Raw genomic sequence first — 25,730 nt, 5'->3', positions numbered from 1 at the left:
AAGTAAGGCATGAAATGTCTCTGGTTATCAGAAACATTGAATTGTCTCAGCGCAGATTTTTGAACTTAATTCTTTAAAATAACCCATGAAAATTGTTAGAGTTATATGTTCTATCAATGTCAAGTATAATAACTTGTATACAATCCAATTGCATGTGCAAAATTCCTAAATATATTTTATTTCAATGAACCTTTTCAGAAATTAAATTTCATTTCATGTGCAAATTTGCTGTACTCTGGATGGGAAAAGGTAGAACAGGACATAAAACAGCCGTCATAATGAGCAAGAGCATGCTATGATGAGCATACTTCTTATGGCCCTGAGCTAGAAGAAGCTGTTGTCAAGAATGATCATAAATGCTGGGTTACTCAGATTTCCATCTGATTTCCATCAGACAGATTCCAATCTGGATGAATGGGGAAAATAAGTTCATTAGCTAACTTGCACATTGGTTTGATCACTCACCTAGGAATTAGACTATATCCCATTTACAGGGCAGATTTGAAAAGCAGTGCATTTGTGGAGGATTTGAGTCATGGTAGATCACAATTTCCCAGAGGTAGCTGAAAACATTGCCAGAATTTCTAAACTGGAATACAGAGCAGCATAATCTCATTAGTATGTCTAGAATATCATTTTTAGTGTGAGTTCTGGCTTCCTAAAAAGCATTTATTGAAAAATTAAGAAGGGTACAAAGCAAGCTTAATCACTGAGTAAAGTCCACTTTATTATAAAGGAATTTCAGTCACGAGTTCAGTCAATTTTGTTTGAAACTTGAGAGTTGATCAAGGGGTTTGATCACATTACTTACACTGGGAACAGTTTGTACTATCAGACTATCTTTGTTCTGGAAGTAAAAGGCAGATTTAGCGGCTGGAAACTGATGTCCAATGCCTCCAGACTAGAAGTAGGATACAGGTTCTACCCTTGGAGTAATTTGCCATTAGTAAAAAATAACCAAATAAGGTAGTGAGCTTCTTATCAAAAATTTTAAATCAAAAGTTCTTATTTTTCTAGAAGATAAATTCAAATACCTTCTGCATTTGATGCAGCAGTTACTGAAAGGGACTCTTTCTCTCTTTCTGATGTATTGCATAGGTCAGACTATGAAAGTTCCTTCAGTCTCTAAAATCCTGTAACATTGTGTAGAAATATGATGGAGAGAAGAGAATTTCAGGGAATTTGACTGTATATATGTCATTTTTGTCATCAATCTAATATAAAACATTAATTGAATAGTGTAAATTGTGGATATACAGGAAAGTGGACATTTTAGTGTTGCTCAGAAGAGAAAAATCATGAAGGAAGGGTTCAACAGATCTCAGCTAAAAATATGTTGTGGTAATACATATGTAGGACACATTTGCTTCTAGAATGTCAGATGTCTTATAAAAGCAAGACATGATGTGAAAAGAAGCTGTCTTGGAAAGTAGGAATCAAACAGCCACTGCATTGAGAATGGAGAAAAATTATATTACTTAAAAATGTATGTAAATGGGCAAAGAAAGCATTATAGTAAAAAATGCAGTCGTGCCTCAAAAAAAAGCTGTGGTTTCCTACTGTGAAAATGAAGCTTTAGGTCATCCAGTACTTCAAGGGAAAGAAATGATTGAATTTAAAGTTGGTTAGTTTGAAGCACTCCATCAAGTGTTTAACATTAATGATAGCCCAAAGCTGTTCTTCTACTTTACCTATGGTAAAACAGAGGAAGACTATAAAACAAATGAATTGATCTTTTTTATTATTTGGTGCCAACAACGAGTTATTATTACAGACTCTATTACCACTATCCTAATTAAAATTTGGTGGGGCTGAGAGTGTAATTGCTTCATCATTATGGTTCAGAAAAAATAGGTTTGATTCTGAATATTTCTCTCAATGTCAACAGAAGTATTTCAAAAGTGCAAGAGGTGAAAATCTGCCCCAGATTTTTCCAAGGCAGATAAAGGAGAAAATAAGCTAATTGTGTTTCAGTATGAATGCAACTTTAAGTGCAAACCATTAACTTAATTCTAGCCCCGGTTTGGTGAGAAGCAACTCTACCAAAATCAATAAATAAGTTTCAGTTGTAAGAAACCTGTATGGGAAGAGACTGAGATTAGGATTTCCAAGTTTATCTGTTAAAAAGACATTGCTACAAATAGCAGAGAATTTACTGAGCTTCAGACACTTTTTGCTATTTATAAATATCTAAGAGTGTAAGTACCACTCCTCACAAAATATATTGCTTCTACTGATCAACGATATTTTTAGCTCAGAAGCACATGCTCTCATACTGTGAAGTAAATCTAAACTAGACAAAGTCTTAAAATAATGGCCCTATCATGTTTAATTGTTCTGATATTATAGTAATAATATTAATCACAATGAACTCATTTAATTTTTGAAGGTAACCCATAAGTGTGTAGTGTAAAAACGACTTGGAGCAGAAGGCAAGCTGTGAGGATGATTCTAGAGCATGAAGTTCAGTCAAAAAAATTGAAAAGTGTGAATTGAAACTAACATTTACTTTAAACTTTGAACAGAAATTATCAGTTCATGATAGACCCCTACTTAACTGTCACTTCAATATTATGTGCTACAATCTATATACCAAACAGGCTAAGAAGAATCCAAATTGATTTTTAAGCTTCATTTCTATAAAAGTTGCCATACCACACCAAGAAGAAAAGAGCGAGCTTTCCCTGGAAAGCCAGTGATTTCATTTGTACTACATCCAGAACCTCATACCTTTAATAGGATCATAAAAATTGCTGTATAAGCTCTATGATAGGTGAGAAAAAGTGCAGACCACTTCCTTTGTTGTGTGTTCCTTCTATTATCCCAATATATCTTTCTCTTACTAAGAGACAGAGAGTTTGAAATGCTATTATTAAACTCTTAAAATTCTCTGCAAGTTATTAAGCCCCTACTATAAATGTATCTTTAGGGGACCCTGTCACAAGGATACACACAGCCATACTGCATATATACAACCGACCTTAAAGTAGGTATGACTCCCAGGCGCTTCTTAGTGAAACCTTGAACTCCATTGGAGATGATCTTTTATTAAATTCAGCATAAGCAATCAGGGTGAAGGCAAGTCAGTGGTGTTGCTATGCGTTAAGAACACCAATTTGAGATGCCAGTATTCTAGTCAGCTACAAAGACTCCTGACACTTTCATTTAGAATAAACATTTCTGGAGGGACAGCAGTATGGTGGTTTTATCATTTTTTACTGTAAATGCAGTTCCAAAACAGTTTTTTTAGCCTGCAGATTCTTATACAATAGAGGATAAAAACTCTATTTACATTTTATAATTGCAAGTTAAATAATTTGTTTTCTTTCTGGGAATGTACCTTTGTATCATATGTATACAGTTATGGCAGATCTCATGCATTTTGTAAAGCTGTTTTTCCAAGGCCACTCTTCAGCACAGAATTTAGTAATTATATGTGTTCACATGTAAACTTTCTTTGGATTCCAGAACTAGTTCTTAATTTGTTGAAATGCTTTCTTTCATTTTCAAATTCAGAATCAACTGACACCTTTATACTTGAAACAGCTTGCAGTATGAAAAGGTGTCTCTACTTCTGATTTCATCTCAGACAATAACATCTACATTCATGGCCAGAGTTCAAGAGAAAGTAAAAGATCCTGTCTCAGCTGTGGGAGATCTGCCCAGAAGTTTCTCACAACTTGTAGTTATCTCCGTACTCTTTAAATCAGATACTCTGATCATTTTTTCTCACCCAGGGAATGGAATACTTTAACCATCCCAACTCCATTAATTTTTCCATTTCAGATATGGAAAAACCAAGGTGTGGAAATATATGGTAGGTAAGTCCTTTAATGGCAAATGTTTTGGGGTATTTTTACCCATCTTCTAAATCACACATCAACAACTGAATAAAACCACTAAGGCTGTTTTTCAGCAATCAGCATCCTAGCAGAAGTCTGGCTTATGATTTCTTTCATTCTATATTTTTTGAAATTGAACTTTTCAAGAAACACTGATGATTTTGCTAAATGAGGCTTTTAGTGCAGAGATCAGTGACTCATTCTAAACTGACAGATACAGATGGATACTTTAAACACAATAGTTTGATTGCCAGAATACTATTTGAAAGTGGATATTGCATTCAAATTTGTGGCAAATCCAATGGCCAAACCAACTGTTGAGTTACATTTAGGAAGTGAAAGCACTGTTAGAGTCCAAGTTATAGTCAGTAAACATAATACTAGACTGCGAGAGCAGAATCAATATTAAATGAAAGGAGAGGCATAAATCCTATATAATCTTGCATGCTCTGTAGGAAGTCTGATGAGACTGTTAGTGTTGTGAGCCTTGCCTGTTCTGCTGAAGCCTGCAGAAGCTGGGTCTTTCAGTGACTCAGTTTCTCTCTTTCAGTTGTATTTAATTCAATGACTTACAAATGAATACTTCAACAAATGTGCTACATATTTCCATACAAACAGCTGCCCTATGCTTCACTGATATAAAGCAGATAATGTATTTTATTCTTTTCATACACTAGATTATGTATGCTCCTTACATAGGCATTTCTGATATATTTTCTGAGAATCTGTTTTTGTTCTCTGGAGCATTTCACAACTAAAGCCAGCAGAAATAAAAAAAACACAAAACACCTGCCATTAGGACAAAAGTAATGTGAATTATTTGCAAAAATAATAATCAAATTAAGCACATGGTGAAACCGCTCAAAAGGAAGCAGTCTTCGAGAAATAAGGAGTTAAAATGTAAGCTAGGTTCCTTCTTTAAATCCCCTATCTCCTAACAAGGTCGACAATACTGTTTTGCTGCTTCAAGACATCATTGTGCTGGTCTCAGGACTACTCCCTACATTCCTGCCTTCCTCTCTTGTCACTTATCATAGCTCTGAGTAGTTGCAGGCCCCGTTTGTGGTCAGTCAGGCTATATTTGCTGGATCTTACCAAATCACGAAGGTAATAAATTGTCTGAGAGAACAGAACGAGTTGATAGGAAGGAACACCAGAACATGAAGTAGTGGCTTCAACAATTTTAGGATGAACCAAGGTCACTCCGACCTTGCCAAGTACACCAAGAAGCTACCCAAATTAGGAAGAGTTCAGAAGTTTAACCTGAGGAAGACTCACAAGACAATCCCCCACCCTGATGAAGGCACCGGAACTCCCACCAGATGACTACCCAAAATGGAAGACTCCGCCTATATATGAATATGCATGTAAAATATGAATATGCATGTAAAGATTATGTAACCTACACTCAAACTTGTATAAAAAAGCTGCACTGATTGCTAACCGACGGAACTCTTTGTCCAGGGCGGCCTGGAGAGTTCCCCAACGCGTTGTTAATAAATACCTCCTGCTTATGGACTTGAAAACTTAGTCTCTGAGCAGTTTCTATTTTCTGAGCACTTTCTATTTTCTGAGACTGCAGTTTCTATTTCGCCTTTTGGGGCAAATTCGGCATCAATGGACACACAAACTACTATTTGAGTCTGTCATGCTTTGTTTTGTCAAGAATAGGACTTAAATCTTATGAAATTAGAAGAGAGAGAAAAGACAAGTGGAGTCAACAATTCACTCAAGTTCATAAATAAAGGAGTCTTACACTAGGAACTATATACATTTTAAAGTTAAGAAGCAGCAGCAGAGGGGAAAAACACCCCTTGCCAAACAGATTGAATTCTCTGTGAAAAACATTTGGTAACAAACATAGATGAACCTCAAAACCAATTGAAAGCAAGACATTCAACTTCTGCCAAGCGACAGGAGGGAATTTTGAGCATAGTTGAAACCGTTAGAGCACAAAAGCAATTAATCCTGTTCATTCATTACAAAGTTATGGCTGGAAATAATAATTGCACTGAAACTAATGACCACATGAGATGAAATCAGAACATTCAGAAAGTAATTACTCTGTTTAGATATGTTACTGATTGCTCTTGGTCTGCGGAAGAAAGGACTGAATTAAGTCATTTCTAGTCTTCTGTCTTTATTACCCAGGTAGGTCTATTTGTATAAACTCACTCAGAGGTTCACATAGCATATCATTGTTGTGCAAACTCAAATCACACTGATGTAACTAATAAAATATACTTACCACCCTCCAACTTATAGGGATATGAGAGACCCATGGTAGAAGGTACCTTCATTCTACATTAGGCTTAAAAGAATACAGCAAAAAAAAAAAAATTATTTGACATCATATACAGCTCATTGCGTTACAAGGCTCATTATATTTTCTCAAAGTCTGCTTGTTATTGTTTGGCATCTCTTTAGACTTCTTTATCAGTGTAGAGATTCTGCTTCAGTTCTGTTCATCCTTTTTACCATCACCACATGTACCATTACGTTCCTACTTTAGACCTTCCCTTCTGTGGAAACTCTTCTCATTTCCATTCAGAGTACAAGTTCTCTGCCTTGCTTCAGAAATCCTTCATCTTTAATCTTACTAATGCAAACTGCTACAGTTTTTTCATTTGATCACTGTCAAGCCTGAACTCATCTGCAGGCCCAAGCCTAGATCTCTTCTTGTGCCCTGATATATAGACCCAGGTGGAACTGAAGCCAGCTTCTGTAAGGCTTGGCTTCTGCACTGGCATCATGATTGTTATTTAAAATTGGTGTTGTCAGACCTTTTCAACATTTCCTCAGATTTAGGTGTTCCGAATATTTTGCTTTTCACCTGATTTTTTATTTTCAAGGCAATGCATATTTTCCTAGTTAAAAAAAAAAGCTCAGCTTCTAAATATTCTCACTTAATTTTACCTGCATACATTCCTCATAAAATACTACAAAATTGGGAGAAGCCTATTATGTGTTTCCAAGAAACTTTAAATTTATGTGCGAGAAAGAGACAAAAAACTGTTTCTTTTCTTCTAAGATTATGTCTTCGTAGTATTAATGGTATTTCTGTTTCTTATGCTCCACTTATCTCTTCATATGCAAAAATTTGCAGAATTCATGCGTTGCTGCTGTTTTTGAAAGAAGATATAGTAGTAGTTTGTCTTATTCTTCCAAATTAGATATTCTGACCATTTTTTTCCTGGTATTCTTTCCCCCATTTCCACAAGTCCTCTGCACTGTATGTCCCTCCTTTCATGAATGTCTGTGGTAAGAAATACCATAATGTTGTCAAAAGATATTCAAACACAATTGTTATTTGAAATGTCAATAGATGTTTCCCCAGCAAATTATTTTTTGAAAATTTGAAGTAGTAAAAGTATATGAACACTGAAGTCAGTAACCTGCATCTGAATTTTGATTTTTAATAAGAACCATCTTATAAATCAAAATTAAGAGACATTGCAATTACCAATGGACATTCTTTTCCAAGGTGCTATTGCATTTGGAACAGTTTCATTCTTAATGAAGGACCTTTTTACTATAACTCTTTTTTTTGGAAGTAATATTTAATATTCCACATCTCAAGAGCTGGCTGACAAAACTTACAATGTGTGTTTTTTGGTTACAATAAAAGATGGCATTATTTCTTGCCATGGCATTGACATGAAGTTTGTTTAAAAACATGAAAGATCCTCCTAGACTCCTGAAAAATGGTATTGAATTTATTGTTAGATATTGCTGATTGTGATTGAAAATCACTTCATTGAATTGCAGTACGGAGAGATGAAAGACATCTTGCAGCAATAAAAATGGTTGCAAATTTAATTAAAACATTAAATTATTGTTGGAATAAAGGTCATAATCATAAAATGTAATTGAAGGGAGTACATTAGCATGTGCCCTCAGGTATCCTTTCTATTTCAAAATATATATTACATATTTGACATTTAAAGAGGAAATGGGTACCATTTTATCTGGATGGATGAACTAGGATGGTAGGAATTGTTATATATAATACAATTTAGGAGCCCAATTTTTCAAAAAATCATTTGCTCCCTGCATAGGTGCAACATACTATTTTTATGTCTCTGACTGAGAAAATTCACCTTCTTATTTATTGACCATCATGGGCCTGCACAAAGAGGAGGACATTGTATAATATACTAAGATTTTATCTCTATGGCAAAAGTGAACTTACACCACTGACTTCAAACTCTGGTTATATTTATGACCGTGTCTAGCATTTATCACTGTTTTTTCTCTCCCTTACAGTTGATTAGAGAGACAAAGAGTGCATAGTAATAGAAAGTAGAAGCTGAAAGAACATATATCCATAAAACTCCTGTTGAAAGTATACTGATAATGCTGCTACAGGACCGCTGTCACCTCATGTCCTGAGGATTTCTTTTTCTAAACAGAAAATACCCCATAATTGAATAAACCACCTACTTAAGAATTTTCCTAAATACTCGGCAATATTCTCTGAATTCAGATAAAGTATTTTAAAATAGTCTGCATCTCTTTCACTTTCTGCATTTACTAAGACATATTTTTGAAAGGGATTGGGTGATGTTTTAAATATCTCAGAGGGGAAAATCAGTGTGTGTATATTTAGAAAAAATATATATTTATATATTTTAATATATATCTTTTTATATATATATAAAATATGTATTTGGAAAGAAAGGCAGGCTGGCCAAGCTGGATTTCAGCAGCAGTTATGCTGATAAATTAATGCTGCAAATTTAAATGCTTACCTGTGTGGCTACTGAATTAGTTAATTTCTGTAGCTGTCTCTAGATTTAAGAATAAAAATTTGAAGCAGCTACAGTAAAAGTCATTTTACTGAATAAAAGTACTGTACTATAAGTACTGTATTTCATATATGTGTGCACATGTATCAGTTTGTTTAGTACAACAGGAGATTTGCATTCAGTAAAACAATGATCAATTTATTCATCAAAATGCCTTAAGTACACATCTAATTCATACACTGAAATGTACCCATGAGAGTGTGTACTTATGCAGACAGGTTTTTAAACTAACACATGTTGCCTAGTGAGAGGGTTAAGCAGAAGGAAGGAGAGAAGCTCTTAGTTCATTCTCTTCTTCCATTGTTGATTTTGTTGAAAATTTTTCTGGAAGCCTAACATGAAAGTTACCCCAGTTATGTGCTCTCAGTCATTTAAGAAACACTCATGAGCCCATCTTCAGTTGAGAAAAAAGCCAGAAGTTCAGCGTAGGTATGAGCAAATGCTGGAGAAGTGTCAGGCAAAGAAGGCTTTTCCTCACAAAACCAGTGAGGGGCCACTCTGTGGCAATTATTGTGTGCTGGGTCTTCCACAGCCCTCAGTCAAGTCTTATGACGTGGGTCAGCATATGAGCGCTTGTGGTACACAGTATCAGCTGTGAGGTCATCCAATACACGCCCACTTTCTTAACTCAGTGCATCTTTCTTCTTTTCATAACAACTGTTAGGTGTGTAAGGGGCACTGTTGTGTAAGCTGGGTCTTCAATGTGAATCATTTAAAATATCTTTTTCCAGTGAGAAAGGGGATGTCTTCCATTGTGCCACAGCTTTTGCTTGCCAATCTTAATCTTAAAGCTCAAGAGACAAAGATTAGAATTATATTTGAGGCATCATCTTTGGCATTAAGATCTCCAAGAACGCTGGTACATAAGTGAAATCTAGAATCTGGCTGTTTTGGCAAACAGTCTTAGCAAACACTTAAACAAGTCAGTAGTAATTCTCCATGACAATGTCAGACACATTATTTAGGTAGGGAGTTCTTATCTATTGTCTTTATTACTAGTCTAAATTCATCCTCCTATTCTGAAAGGTAATATGAAACACTCAGGATGGAAACCATTGTATGATATTTGTACAGTTGTATACTCCAGTGCTGTGTTTTCTATAGCTAGCTAGTATTATTACTTTAATTCTCCTCCCTTAAATGAATCATTCAAAACAAAAAAAGAATAAAAAAAGATGTGCATCTATTTTTTGTAATTTAAAAGGTAGTCCTCATGAATTATTTAATATCACTTTTTCCACTTTAAAAGAAAGTGGAAACAAAAGTAGAAAACACTAGATAAAGTGGTTTTTATTCTTTACTATTTGAAACCCTTCAGAAAGAAATACAATAGGAAAACTAATGTTTGACTCTTGTGTCCATAATGAAATTGGGAGGGATATACAGTTTACTGATAACGCATTTCTGAAGACCTCTTTAGTCTGAGCCATGAGGCTGTAGTGAAGTGCAGGAAAAAATGTACATAGACAAAATGTAAAAGGAGTATGAAGCAGAAACATTTAGATCAAAGAAGACTGAAATGGCAGTGGGTGACTACAATAATTTTAGGGAATAATAAAAAAAAAGAGAAGTGCATCAGAGACAATTATATGTACTGTAAAAGAACTAAACTCAACTTCAAACAAAGATTGAGGCATTGTCTACATCTGATGCTCAAATTAGCAGAAGAATTTCTGTGTGATAAATGTGGATATTTTTCCTTCTGCTTCCCACCATCCTAAATCTGTTTATCACCATATCATTTAAGATACATAGAGGTATTCTAGAACAGATAAGACATTAAAGATAAAAATGTGTAGATTTTGTTTTCTCCTTTGTTGGGCAATTACTGACAAAATCTAAATGCAGTTTATTGCTAAGTGAAAGAAGGTTGTCCTTAATTACAGCAATGAAAGTTACTTTTCTATTATAAGTTGTTTGGTTTTATACCTTTTCTGTCTATTGTCTGTGAGTCAATCAGTATAAGAGCATGCTTGTGGAAATCAGAATGGTCTCTTGGGAACTGCTGAAACACATTAACAAAATTGAGGGAGATTTAGGGTTTAGAGATTAGCAAAAAAATAATTCAAAATCCCTATGACTTGCTTTAGTGTGGAAAAAATATTCTTGGCTTAGAAACAGTTCAGAAAAAAAATGAAGCATGGTGGGTCTCCAAAACTGTTAATTTTTGAGCCCTCTTGGGTTCTATCTATAGTAGTTCGTTAATTTACTAGAGAAAATATGCAGTTTAAGAGTTTTCAAATTTGAATTAGTGGCATAATTCTGTGATGTTTGATATTAGGTAAATGGCTCACAATAGATAACCAGTTGCCAAATACAGCCAGTTGTTATGACATTAGGCCAATTTCTTGAACTTGAAATGCACATCATCCTTAATTACAGAACACCTAACTTGCACTTCATTTATGTGAATTTGAGGCATTAAAGCAGTACCAGGTCCTTTGTCTCATCAGGAAAGCTGAAAAGTGTGAAGCAAAATTACAGAGAGGTAAAAGATGCAGAGACTGTCAAAACAGAAAGACAGCTAGACTTGTTTGTAAATACTTCATAAAGCTGCTCAAATTAAACATGAAGGCTATAGCGTCAAATGAGCTGTTCATGGATGAAAACAGATAAGGAAAAGGAGAAAGCTGGTAGCACATAGGGGAAGTAGGACAGTGAAGTTGTTTCAGTGTGGGTTCAGCAAATTGCCAGGTTAAATTTTAGGAAAACCTTGCAAGATTGCAGTGAAGCATTTACTGTAATACAGAGAATTTTGCATGCTGGCAAAGAAAAAGTCAGAGTACCTTGAAGAGCTATGTCCTTATCTCAAAATTTACAGTGATTAAAATTTTTCCAAGCTTTTTATTTTCCCTTTTTCATCAGTGGCTTTTTCCCCCTCTAACTGATCATTCATTTTCAGTCTGCTATTAAACAGCTTTTTCAAATGAAGGCTGTGTGGCTGTGTAATGAGAATGTATCCAATAAAAATGCTTTCAATTACATTTTAAAACTGCAAAATACCAAATTACTGCTGTATGAGGATACTCCATTGAAAACTATACGATTACAAAGACAGGTCATTATGTTTCTCTACTATATGACTTTGTAGTATAATAGCATAGTGTCACCTTAAACATGATTCATTGAAAGTGTTACAGTGAACAAACTAATTTTTCATTTCTAGAGCCCTACAATCAATGGAACAGTTCATACAAAGTAAGAAACAGTGTAAACTTTTATTTCTTTATTTCTATTGCTCCTAGAATTTTTAGATTATAAAATAAAGAATAATTTAAAAATGTGATCTGGTTCTTACTATATCTGTGATTAATTTGTATGTTTCTCCTCATTGTAGTTATATTCATATGTGCTAGTTTCTTTCATCTTTTGGTTCCCATTCACTAATAAACATTGGGTTGATAAAGAACTGGTTGAGTTTCTGCAGATCCTAGTTTAGCTCCATATTTTATAATTCCCATGATAGCTCTGAGAAATTAGTGTTTTAATGCAGTGAAGTTCCATTTGCAAAAAAGATTTAGATACCCAGAAGTGGGGCAAAAGTACTAAATCACTTATTTTTAGAAATCTTACCCAAATCTCTCTGCAGTCAAGTTGCCAATTTATGAAATCACTTTTTCTTAACCACTTGGATTACAGCTTTTTCAATGAGGACTTGTCTAGCACAAATCACAGTGGCAGGCATATTGAGGCTAGGACCAGTAATTTAGAAAAATAATGGGCTGAAAATCTTGCGGGATGTTTTTTTTCTAAAAATTATGTTATAGCTTTTTAAAAAATCTTTCCAAACCATTGTATCCTGCTGCAAGATTGTGGATTGGATGAAACCCTGTTTAAACTATATGTTACATAACCATCATATTCCTGTTCAGTGTAAAAAGCAATTTGCCCTTTTTCAGTAGAAATACCAGTCATAACGCAAGCTGCAGGCAAAACTGTAATCTGATGAATTTTCCTTGTCTGAATTTCAAAAGCAAGTGACTACACATTATTTTATGCACACCAAAGAGACTTTCATACACACTGTAGCATGATCCTTTGTATAAATGAAGACAACAGAATCATAGAACTCAGCACTGGTGAGGCCACACCTCAAGTATTGTGTCCAGTTCTGGGCACCTCAATACAAGAGAGATCCTGAGGTGCTGGAGCGAGTGCAGAGGAGGGCAATGAAGCTGGTGAAGGGCCTGGAGCATCTATCTTATGAGGAGCAGTTGAAGGAGGTGGGACTGTTTAGTTTGAGGAAGAGAAGGCTGAGGGGAGACCTCATTACTCTCTACAACTACTTGAAAGGACACTGTAGAGAGGCTGGTACTGGTCTCTTCTCGCAGGACGAAAGGGAATGGCTTCAAGCTTTAGAGCTAAACCTACCCTGTTAGCAGGTTTAGACTGAACATTAGGAAAGAATTTTTCACAGAAAGAGTGGTCGAGCATTGGAATAGGCTGCCCAGGGAGGTGGTTGAGTCACCATCCTTGGATGTGTTTAAGAGTCGTTTAGATGTGGTATTGGGATATATGGTGTAGGGTTGATGGCTGGACGCGCTCCCAAGGGTCTTTTCCAACCTAAATGATTATATGATTCTATGAATGGTTAGAGTTGGAAGGGACCTTAAAGATTATCGAGTTCCAAACCCCCTGCCATGGGCAGGGACACCTCCCAGTAGACCAGGCTGCTCAAAGCCCCATCCAGCCTGGCTTTGAACACCTCCAGGGAAGGAGCATCCACAGCTTCTGTGGGCAACCTGTGCCAGTGCCTCACCACCCTCACTGTAAAGAATTTCTTCCTAATATTTAATCTAAATCTCCCCTCTTTCAGTTTAAAACTGTTACCCCTTATCCTATCGCTACACTCCCTCATAAAGAGTCCCTCCCCATCTCTCCTGTAGGCCCCATTAGGTACTGGAAGGGGCTACAGTGTCTCTCTGGGTTCTTCTCTGGGCTGAACAACCCCAACTCTCTCAACCTGTCTTCATACTAGAGGTGCTCCAGCCCTTGGATCATCTTCATGACCCTCCTCTGGATCTGTTCCAACAGGTCTATGTCCTTCCTGTGCTGAGGACTCCAGAGCTAGACACAGTACTCCAGGTACAGTCTCATGAGAGTGGAGTAGAGGGGTAGAATCACCTCCATCATCCTGATGGCCATACTTCTTTTGATGCAGCCCAGGATGTGGTTGGCTCTCTGGGCTGCCAGTGCGCATTGCTGGCTCATGTTGAGCTTCTCATCCAAGAGCATCCCCAAGCCTTTCTCCTCAGGGCTGCTCTCCCACCGTTCTCCACCCAACCTGTATTTGTGCCTGGGATTCCATGTCCCAGGTGGAGGACCTTGCACTTGTCCTGGTTGAACTTCATGAGGTTCGCACAGGCCCACCTCTCAAGCCTGTCCAGGTCCCTCTGGATGGCAAGTCCTGTCCCGCAGCTTCATCTAGAGCACCCCGGTCACACGGTGGACATAAGGTCCTCCAGCAGTTTTTTCCATGTGCATGAGTGGGGTCCTGTTACTAATGAAAGGCTTGTGTTGTGTACTAGGTTCAGATCATCAGTGAGTGTTCAAGAGAAGTAATCAAGTGATTTTAATTGCCAGTAAACATGCATTGCGATTATGGTCCCAAAATGGAGCACCAGATCAAACTCCATTCTCTCTCATTTTTGCACAACGTGGTAAAGTGCAGGTACCAAAAAGTGACCAGCAGGATTCATTTGTGTGTGAATTCAGACCTCTTCACTGTGGGCAGGTCACATACAAAGCTCTGTACTTCAGTCTGGCTTTGGAGTAGGTACCCCAGAGCCTGATTACTCAAATGTCACACACAGATGGAGGGAATTTCACTTTTCAAGCATCAGCTTAATGTAGTTTTCCAGAGCATATTTGACTTTTTACACTTTTTTTTTGTGGTATCACAGAACGCTATATTCCTGCTCACAGATGGAATATATAGTTTACCAGAATTAAATTAACTTTTAAGAGTAGATCTGTTTCCCTCTATGTTTTACAGATTGTGCATTCTTATAGTTCAGAATTTAAATGGACATTGAAAGGAATAATTTTTAAATATATTTTTGTTGTTTGCTGGGGGAGCAAAATAGAGAGAAAGTGCAGTTGTTCTTATGGAAGGTGACACATTTTGAACAAATGGTTTTCTGTGTTCCTAATTGCGTCTTTATTGTTTTTTAATTATTATTAAAATACCTTGTTCTTGACAACTATTCCTTTCCTATCTTGAAACCATCTCTGTCTTGAGAAATTGCTAATAATTTGCTCTAGTCAGACCTATACAAACCTTCATATCCATGCTAGACCTCCTAAAATTAGAACACATGTTTATAAATATATGTTATTTGTATGAGGAACAATATGCCTCTGTTTCAGGCTGTGTACAGCAAACAAGTCAGGTAGTGGGACCTCTGATAACTGGGCTGCTTACACACCTTAAAAATGGTGTTTCTGTAGCATTTACTATTCTGGACTGCAGGAAAACTATAACATGATATTTAGATTCCAAACAATTTTTACTTCTGTAATGCTTTTTTTTGTATTATGCTTTAAGGATTGTAGTATAATGACTTTGCTTTTTGTTTTTCATTGAGCAGCACAGCTTTCAGCTGTGATGACATAAACATCTGTTCTTTTTCTGGTCCTAATGTAAAAGGCAACATAGGTACCTAAAAATGTACAATATGATAATTGCATATTAATTATTACCAACTTTCTTTCTAACACAGGAGGTTTCTTGATGGTATGAGATGTGATAAATAGTACTACAAAATAACAGAAAAATTTAGGTTGGTTCTCTGGAGGTTATGTAGTCCAACCACATGCTCAAAGCAGAGCCAGCTAGATCAGATTGCTCACAGCTTTGTCTTCTCAAGTTCTAAATATCTCCAAGAACAAAAAATTCTGAAATTCTCTGGAAAAATTGTTCAAGTGTTTTTGTATCACCTATATGCTTCTAAAAAATATATATATAATTATGTTTTTGCAGCCAAATTACAGTCCATTTTGATGAAACAGAAATATTTTTTACAAGAAACTTTGAGCAGCATTGAATTTCAGAAAAAAATTCCAAGAGGAAATGGGTTTATTTAACAAAATATATTCAACTTACTAAAAATATATTATATATTAAATATATTAATAATATATACTGTACAATATTTTTATATTACAGTTATGTACATATATGTATGAGCAGGGTATGTTACACTTTTCCAAAAATTTGCTATCTCAAATTTTCTTATACAGTTTCCATATAAGCAGTCTTAGAAGTGGACATTTTGCTGTGGACAAGAAAAGTTGACTATCATTTGTCTGTCGGATTTTTTTTCCCCAGTTGTCCATCCAAAAGATTTCATCCATTAATATTGCTCTAACATACAGAATACTAGATTATTACAATTACCACATTATGTTACGAAATATTTTTGTTCAGAAATGATAGCTCCAGGCTTTGAAACAGCGGTGTGGGAACTATTATTTTGATATATAAATGTCCAGGTATAAAGATTTACTTGCATGCATAATTTTAACTTAATTTAGACAGCTGAACTGAAAACATGCTTTGACTTACATGAATGCTATTATTTTTTTTCATAATACCATGTAATCTGAAAAAATAGATTACCAGGACATGTGTGCAATATACTAAATTTTCCAGGACATCAGTGATATTTCCATATTCAGCTGCATAAAAATATTCCTAGAATTTTCTCCCATAAGAAAAAAATGTTTTTAAAAAGCAGAGCTTGTAACCTGGGGATCAGAATAATTTTTTTTTTTTATTAGGAATAAGAAAAATACAAATAAAAGACAAATTATGTTGTATGTACTGGAAAAAAAAATGTACAGCTTGTTTCAAACCCATGTACTGTAACTTAAAAAAAAATTAAGTAGGCTAAAGATAATTCTTGTTTTGTTTACAAGTAATATCTTTTGGATTCCTCCAGTTTTTACTTAGGTTTAAAAACTTCTTTTACTCCACATAAAAAGTCTTTTATGCTTTAAATATTTGGCAGTTTCCCAGTAGTTGATATAGAAATGGTACAATAAACTATGAGAACAGAATTTGAAATTGAAAACAGGAAATAATGGAAATTTTGTAAGCCAGTGTGCCAAAGCAGTAAGGAAATAGTACTTATGCAAAGAGACTTACAATTATGTGTACAAACCAAGTAAAAATGTGCGTGATTGCTATGACCTTCAATTCATTAAATTTCTAATTACCTTCATATTTCTCAATATAAAATAACTATGATTTAATGATATTTTTGCACAAATGCGTCTGAAGTTTGGATAAACACTCATGAATAAATTAGAAACCAAATGAAAACCAGACTCCATAAGAAAAGCACTGACAAGAGTTTATTGTAGCTTTGAGAGTGGTTCTGATATAACATCATGCCACCTAGCATAAGTTTTAAATTATATTTGATTATAATGATTATAACTTTTTACATAAAGCAGTAATTTGACTGCCAAATGCATGGGATAGAGAATGGAAACCTAGCAACATGGCAATTCACATTATTATATATGAATCCTTGCGAAACATATAATCTGTTTGAAAACTTTGCATTTAGTATTTGTTGAAAGCTGTAATTCAGTTCAGCGACAGAAGGAGTCCTTAAATCATCTACATCTGTGGTCAAGAAAAGAGTTGGGGGGGTGTACATGTGCCTCATGGACCAATCCCATAATTCCGGAAGGATTTGATGAGGGTTTTGTGAATTCTTTTCTTGAATGATCCTGAATTTGAAATCTTTACACTGTCCCATCACTTTGTGATGCTGCCTACCAAGGTACGCTGCATACCAAGGCAATCCTAGCAAGCAAACACGGATAGGTAAAGATAAATAGCAGAGGTGGTTCTCTGCCAACAGAGAATTCTATAGCATACAAAAGGATGGATCTATGATACAAAATTTTGGACATTATAAAACTTACCCTAATTTAGAATTCATCTCCTTACCTAATGTCCCAAAGAGGTAATTACTACTACTGCTGCTCCTACAAGAACTGTAGTTCTTGTAGTAATAAGATAATTTAATCCAGAATTTCTGTTCTTTACTTTTCATAGTGTTTGGACTATTAAGCACAAAGGTAATAGGTAGCTTCTAAGTCATATCAGATACCCTCTGACTGTATTGGGTTTTAAACTGAATAGTATGGTGCAGGACATCTGCGACAACAGTACAGCTAAATTCAAGAATATCTATTATTCCAAGGCTGGCAGTTTCCATCCACCCTTTTTACTTTAATCATTAGAAACATGAAAATGTAAAAATATCCTATTTACAACTAATTACTAAGAATCCCAAATTACATCACTCTTCTGCTATGATCTGATTAGTGAGTAGAATATAAATTAAGCCTATTTTTTGACTTTTAAATGTTGTTATTTTTTTATGAGCCACCATAAGATACACAGGCCAAAGCAGTAAATGAAGATTTGTCTAAATTTGTCGTAGGATTCAGTTAGACTGGGCCTAGAGATAAGAAACATCAGCGTCTTAGCCTTTAAAATAAAGGCCAAATTGTCAGAAATTAAAAAATAGTTTTTATACAAATGTCAGTAAGAAATTTTCTCAGTTATTTTTATGCCAAATTATTTGTATATACAAATACAAAACCAAATGCGGTACTTACTTACCAGATTGTATAGCATTGAAGAAAATAGGACAGAATAACAGTCGTTTAATTCAAATTCTGTAAAAAAGTACATTAATTTTAACAAAAGCATTCACCTTTTTCCTTTAATATTATATTCTTTTTATCTCTTCCTTACTTTGATTATTCAAAAATCCCAGTTTGCTATCATAAAAGAGAGCTTTCTAGCATAAAGAAGAGATACTTTTTGGTGTAATTAACAGGGCCAAGAATTATCTAGCAAAGCTACAAAAATTAATTAATAATAAAGAAAGTGTTTTCTCCTACTAACATTTTCTTTTCAAACTCCATTCAGATTTAAGCCCTTTTGTAAAACTGGTGTCTGCCATTAGACAGTTATTAATGCTTTTAAAATCAAGAAGCTTCCTCATACAAATAGAGTTAAATGTGCTCAGCCAGGTTCTCATACAAGAAGGTAAAACTAGGTCTGCATATTGTTACACGGCTATAAAATAGAACTTGTAAAATAGGGTTTCTAATATTCAGTTTTCATTATTCTTGTGCTGATGATGTTAGCAACAGCAAAAAAATATTTTTTCCAGCAAAATTAAAATTAAAAACTTAAAAAGAAGCCGGTACTACCCAGTTAGGATAGACCAGGTTTAGAGGCAGACAAACTCGGTGGGGTCTTGTCCATCCTGCCTTTTAAGCGTGATTCCCACTGTCTCATGGGAGCTGAGGGCTGCAGCAAATGACCCCCCTGTGCTGAGCATCAGGGGGACACGCACTCTGCCCAGCCAGGTAAGCCTGGTGAGGGGACACTTCCCATCAGCCCTGCTTCCCGGCTCCTTCTCTGGAAGCTGTCCAGCTGGTTTATTTGAGGTCCTTAAAGGACATTTTCCCGGAACCACATGGAGGTTTTGCCTTTGAGGATACTGAGTTACTGCAGAGAAAATGTGCATAATAAGGGTTCCAAGGATATAGATGTTGTTTGATAGCAAAGACATAATCTCTGAGACAAAGTGCTTGCAATTTGTCTACTATATTCAGTGTCTTTTTTTCCCACTGCCTCTGAGTTACCAATTAAAAGTCACTTTTCATAATAAATCTTCTCAGGCATGTATGACAGCAAATGTTACATACTTACAGCTAGCCTAATAAGCAAAATGCTAATCAATGTAAAATAAATAGTCTTGGTGACTTGCACTGGTTTTTGGACTTGATAGTCTCCTTTCTGATATTAGTGTTCTGTAACTGTTTAATTCAATGGTAACTCATCCTGCCTGACTGCTACTTTCCTCACTTTTGGTAGCCATTATCATCTCTGCCCTTCACTGTGGAGCTCCAGTTCTCTTCAGTAGATGTCCATTGGGACTGACAACCTCATAAACTTGAAGCAAAAGTCTTTTGAGACAAAATTGCATGTTGCAGTCACACATTCTCATCATAGATGTGTTTGGTGTCATTTTCTAGTGGAGCTGGCATCTTCTGGGATGCTGAATAATACTTTTGTTTGGCATTATCCACATCTCTATATTTCTGCAAATCCTCCATGACCCTGACATCCATTTCTACTCAGTGCCAGTAATCTTGTTTTCAGTTTTCAGTTAAATAAAATGTCAGCAGGTGTCAACCCATGCTTCACTGGTGCCATTTTGTAATTTTGAAGAGCTAAATACAGATTGGTGTCTCATTCCACTGCCACCTTTATTGGCACTTTATTATTTTGACACCATTTTCTACCAGCCAATTGGGAAAAGTGATAACAAACTAGAGGTTCCATGTCGAAACCCATATTTCACAGCAAACTGCATCTTAAACAGTGGCCCACAGACAGACATCACTCTGTGTGATACGTCTAGTGAAAACAGATTTGATGTGCATGATCATCTGTTTAACTGTACTTTCCTTTTCTAAGACTATGTCAAAGGAATTGGGATAAGAGTTTAGAGCAAATACATACACATTCCCATTAATCGTAAACAAATCTCTGTGTTAGGCATTTGGTTTTGCTATGTCAGCAGTGTAGATTATCTTTATGAATTTGGCATTCATTTTTGGCATATGCAGTAGGCCTTGACAGTTTCCTCAATATCCTTGGCCACCTGAGCCCTTGGTATAAATTATCTCTAGCTTTTCTCTTGAATTTTTTCCATTCTCAAATGCCTTTTTTGTACCGTTATTATGTTTTCCAGCTGTCTTAGGAATCATTGTCCTTTAAGCACAATTCCCCCTTCCCTCCAGAGGAAGTGAGAGCTTCCTATTGATTAACTGTATAGGCTGGAAAATTGCTCTTCTGTCCTGTGTTAATAACCTAAATTGCTTTCTGCAGGATATCCTCCTGGAAGTATAGCTTCAGCAACTATTGTCTATCTTTTGGATAAGACCAGATAAGAATTTTAAATTAGACTGATTTTCTTACTCTGAACTCACCCTGACATAGTGCCACCAAATGCCTTTGGGAAGTCTGTCTGAAATCCTCAAATCTCTTCCAGATTTCTATTCATTTTGCAAATCATGCTTGTAATTGGAAAACAAAAACAAAATGACGAAAACAACAAAAGCTCCTCTCTGTTTTGAAGTGGTGTTTGTGAGGCACCGTTTGGCAATGGCAGCAGGTAGAATCCTCATAAGGACAGACATTAGACTTTGTACATCAAGCCAAGTCCTGGTCCTCATTCTGAGTGTATTAAAATTCATTTGAAATAATATTCAAGGTATTTAAGCCAATGGTCTCCACTTTTGATCATACTGTTCTGTTCTGATTACTTTCTAAAGATGCCTAACAGCAGCTTCATCTTGTACTGACTATCATGGTATTTGAATTTAAGTAAGATTCCATTCTTTCAGCTTTTTAAAATTAACATCTCATCTTCAAAGGAATTTTTTGTTAAGGTTTGACAAAAAAAAATAAGTACATATATCTTACAAATTTATCATTAATAAAATCTTTACACCCTTTATCCAGAAAAGTAGGCATTCTAGTTGTGGCCTTAAACATCAGTAAAATCTACTTATACTTTTGCCACCTTTAAAATTATGGCTTTGAATCTTTTAAAGCTACTGTTATTGTTATTTTACTTTTCCTCAGACGAAAATGTGACTCATATAGCCATTGATACTCTCTATGGCAGTATTCCGGGTCAGGCGGGATTATGGGCTAAAACAAAAACATGAAAAAGAGACTTTGAACATAGCCTGAATTTTCATTACAACATAAATTAGAAGAAAGAACTTACATAGAAACTTTTCATATTAACTAGGAAAAACAGAATAGACACAAGCACAAGTTCATATACTAGTCTCCAACTTCATGTTTTTAAACTTGCAGAGGGAATGTGCATAAATATGGGCTGCTACTTGTCAGAGTTCTTCTAATTCTAATGTGTTTTGGATGGAAAAAGATTTATTTTGTCTATTTATTTATTTCTTATTCATTTCTGTTGATGAATATGTAGTGTCTGTGTGTGTATGCGTAGCTATACATTTATTGATGTAAGTATATAATAGTTCTCCTGTTATAAGACAATGCAAAAGTTTCCTTTTAAATTTCTGGCTTTGAGGAATTTGTACACAAGCAGCATACTCACCAGGTATCCCTGGTGGATTTTTTATTTTAACTAATGTAAGGAAAATGAACAGGGTTTGAAGTTCCTCCTGCAAAGCAGTTAAATGGTTTTACTGAACTTTTTTTCAATGGGCACAGTTTTGTAACAGAATTTGGACCTCCTGCAAAGCAGTTAAATGGTTTTACTGGGCACAGTTTTGTAACAGAATTTGGCCTCCAGTATGAGGATGGTGTAAGTGGGCATTGTTTCTTTCTTCTAAGGAATACTAAAGGAACCGTGTAACAGAAGGTTTAGCTTATCTGATTTCATGTTCCCTGGGGTGCTGAGATGCTTTCTATTGCTTGCAAATGTTTGGTTTCACTGCTGAAGGTCAATAATGTCTGCTTTGTGGCTTCAGCCACTGTATATTGCTAAGCTACCAGATGGTGTTATTACAGGAAAGAACCAGAAACTATGGAATTTGGGAATCTGTATTTTCATATGTTATACATTGCTTCAAAGACCTTTGTAGTTAAAACTTTAAAAACAATACTCAAAAATAATGAAATAACTTATGAGGCTAACTCTATTTGATCATTAGGCCAATCACAAATATCTCTCAAGTTTTTTGCTTACCTGGTTTCTTTGCAGTAAACATATCATAGAAGAATATGACAAGACAGCTTGTTCCAGCTTCATTGGGGGGTTATAAGCTTTGCTGTGATGGGCAGGCCAGATGATAACAACTAAATACAACTAAACTTTCAGAGACTGGACTTGCATTTAGCGCTGAAGTCTGCTCTTTTTATTTCAGACTTGAAGTAGGACTTGTCTAATTTTTTCAATTGTATGATCTAATAAATGCTACCCTCATCCTCAAGCTTTGTCTCTCTTCAATCCTTTAGAGCAGTATAGCTACAGTGAAGCAACTTTGGAGGAACAATTAGAACTATGATTTAACAGTGTAGGGTATGATCTCTTTTTTCTTGTTCTGTTCTCATTATAATAACAGCCTCTGTAATTTTACTTGTGAGATTCTAAAATGAATTAAACACTTGTGTAACTCTTTAAATGCAGACTCTGGCTTGCTTAACAGTGCTTGATGTAAGTATATCTAAGTATCTAAGCTGATTTATAGCAGGTAATAAGTAGTTCTTTATATGGGTGTTTAAGTGAAAAGCTAGGAGTTCAGATTTCTAACATTCTGTATCGTTATTCACATGTGAATTCAGTGACAGTATTCAAATGAATAAGGATTTGTCACTTGAATGAGAGTTGTAAAATTAACCTTAACTGTTCTCTTCCTTGTGTATTGTGTTAACTGATGATTTATCTTTTACAAATTCCCCTTCCAAAGACCATTATGAAGAACAAGTTAATTCTGTCCCCTTTTAAGGCCCTATTTGCTACACCATTACTCTCTCATATAACAGAGGGATCCATCTAGATGCTTTTCTATTCTATTAATTTTCTACTATTTTCTATTAATTTTCCAGCAAGACCTATGTGTCTTCCATGTTCTTCCTGTTCTATTTGGGAAAATTACTCTTTAAAGATCCACAGAGCATATTCTTCTGCTTAGTTGTCTTAAAAACAGTAGCATAATTAAAAAGCTCACAATTAATTCCTCTGGGGCTGTATCCTATGTTATCAAATATCATGTATTAACTATATAAGAAAATGTAGTATAAACTGATGAAGAAACTAAGGAACAAGACTGGTATTTTTGTTCCCTGAGCTGTGTCTTTACTGTCTTTAAACAGTACTCTCATGATCAGATTCCTCAATCTCCTGTAGCCCAAGCTCAGCAAGTAAAACCTTCAAATGCAGGCAGAGGAAGTCCTCTGGAGTCCAAATGTATTTGTCATTATAGCATCTTGCCAGGCAGCTTTATGTAATTTTCTGACAGTTTGTCTGTGAAAGATGATAGAGCTGACTAGGTAATACATTTATGTCCACATCAAAGTCCAGTATTTTAAGACTGGGGTATGTTATCTGGAGTGATGTTATCTGGAAACCTAATAATCAGGTGGATTATTTAATTGTTTATGGTTGTGTGTTGCATTTTTATGATTATGGAGATTTGTCTATTTCTGTCCTGTGAGATTTATTACCAAGAGAATTCCAAAGTTCTAGCTGATGAATAATCTACTCTCCTGAGCAAAGAAAAACTAGAAGAAATAATAAAAGAGTATGTCAGCTCACTTAATACATTTGTTTCCTCTGTTGGGTTTTGCTGATGGAAAATTTTAAAGAAAATTTCCGCCTTCTGAACTAATCCAGGAAGGATTGGTCATAGGTGTGGCTTAGGTCACACGTAAGTGAGGACAGGTTTATATAAAAAGTGAAAAATGCATAAATATTATATCTTGGAATAAAAGTAACTACTATCACAGCAGGAAACTTAGCCAACAACAAAGTCAAGGGTAATATCTTCAAATAATCAACTCAGAAAAATACTATTTTGCATGACACCAAGATGAATTTCTACCTCGGATGGGGAAAACAGTCAGTTGCCTTTGGATGAGCAAACTACAGTGATCATGCTATTAATGTAACCAAGCATCTACTCCAGCTTCTTACTACCCTCAGATATCCAACAGGTCAAAACACTGTGGTAAAAGTCTGGCTTAGATATCAAATACTCTTGTACACAAAATGGCAGGCAGCTCCCCTAGTATGATTCCCCTCTTATTCACTTCCCACCTGCACAAAACAGAACAGCATTCATTTTTAAATTATTTATTTTATTTGACGTATTCAAGAGATTCTTGGGATTATGTACAATTCAGTGCAATTTAACTGTGTGTCCTATTTTAGTCTGCAAATATCTGCTATTCAGATATATTCAGGAGTGCTGGGAGAGCACAAGGTACATTGCCTTTTGCTATGTGAGCTGGTTTTCCATGTAAACCCTCTGCAACGGTAGCTCAGGCCATACGTTTGCTCACTTTTTGAGGCCGCATGAGTGTTGCTCGCCAAAGATTGTGAGTAATGAATCAACAATAAAGTAGCTGTTTCACTATGGTAGAACTGTGACAATCATGAGCCCTCGCATCCCATTTCTTTCTGTGTTAAAACTATCCCAAGCTTAACCTGATACAATGACCCGTTCTACTAACTGCTCACTATATGCTGAGCTTAAAAGCAGTGAGGCCTTCATAAGAGATTAAATAAGTATAATGCTTTTGGAAGATGCAAGACTAAACTAACATGAAAACTGAACTCTCAGGTATAAGATCAGACTGTTGGCAGAGACAGCTTCTGAAGGTGCTGCTTCTTTCCTGAGATATCATTTCAAATATGAATGCATTTAGAATAGAATGCACAAAGACTTGCTGAAAAAAAATCAACTTGAATTTTAGATCTTCATGCACTATGTGCTTTTTTTGATAAATGAAACCTTCAGTGACGTATTTATACCTGCAGATGAAACTATATCCATTTGTCATAAAATCATTGATGAATACCAAATGCCATGTGTTCTGACTGGATAAAACTGATCTGCTGTCATGTGAATCCAAAAGATGGATTTCCACTGGCTTTTAGAGATGTGTAGCTTCAAAACCATTTGGGAATGCTTTTTCCTTTTCTCCTTTCAAGTTGCGTTTTTTTGCAGCTTTATGTTTGTTAATAGTGAGCTGCACAGACCCAGAAGCCGATTAAACACGGAGGGTCTGAGTTCTCCTTTCAGGATTTCTTAGCCAAGAATCAACAACGGGGACAATAATTTGCCTTGGTGTGCTAGTCTATGAAACGTCGGTTTGGCCCTTTGAATTTTGAAATACAAAGAGAGGATTTTAACTCACCTGCACGGTCCTCTCCTTTGAGAATTTTTTTAGGTAAATTGACTTTGCATAATGAAATTTTCATTGCTTCTGGAAATAAGCAGGATAATGTATTTCAGAAAGGATTTCCTACATGAAAAT

This window comes from Calidris pugnax, unplaced genomic scaffold (assembly GCF_001431845.1).
Source record: "Calidris pugnax isolate Ruff unplaced genomic scaffold, ASM143184v1 scaffold42, whole genome shotgun sequence".
NCBI lineage: Eukaryota > Metazoa > Chordata > Aves > Charadriiformes > Scolopacidae > Calidris > Calidris pugnax.
The sequence above is the reverse complement of the archived record's forward strand: the minus strand, read 5'-3'. Positions refer to the sequence as shown.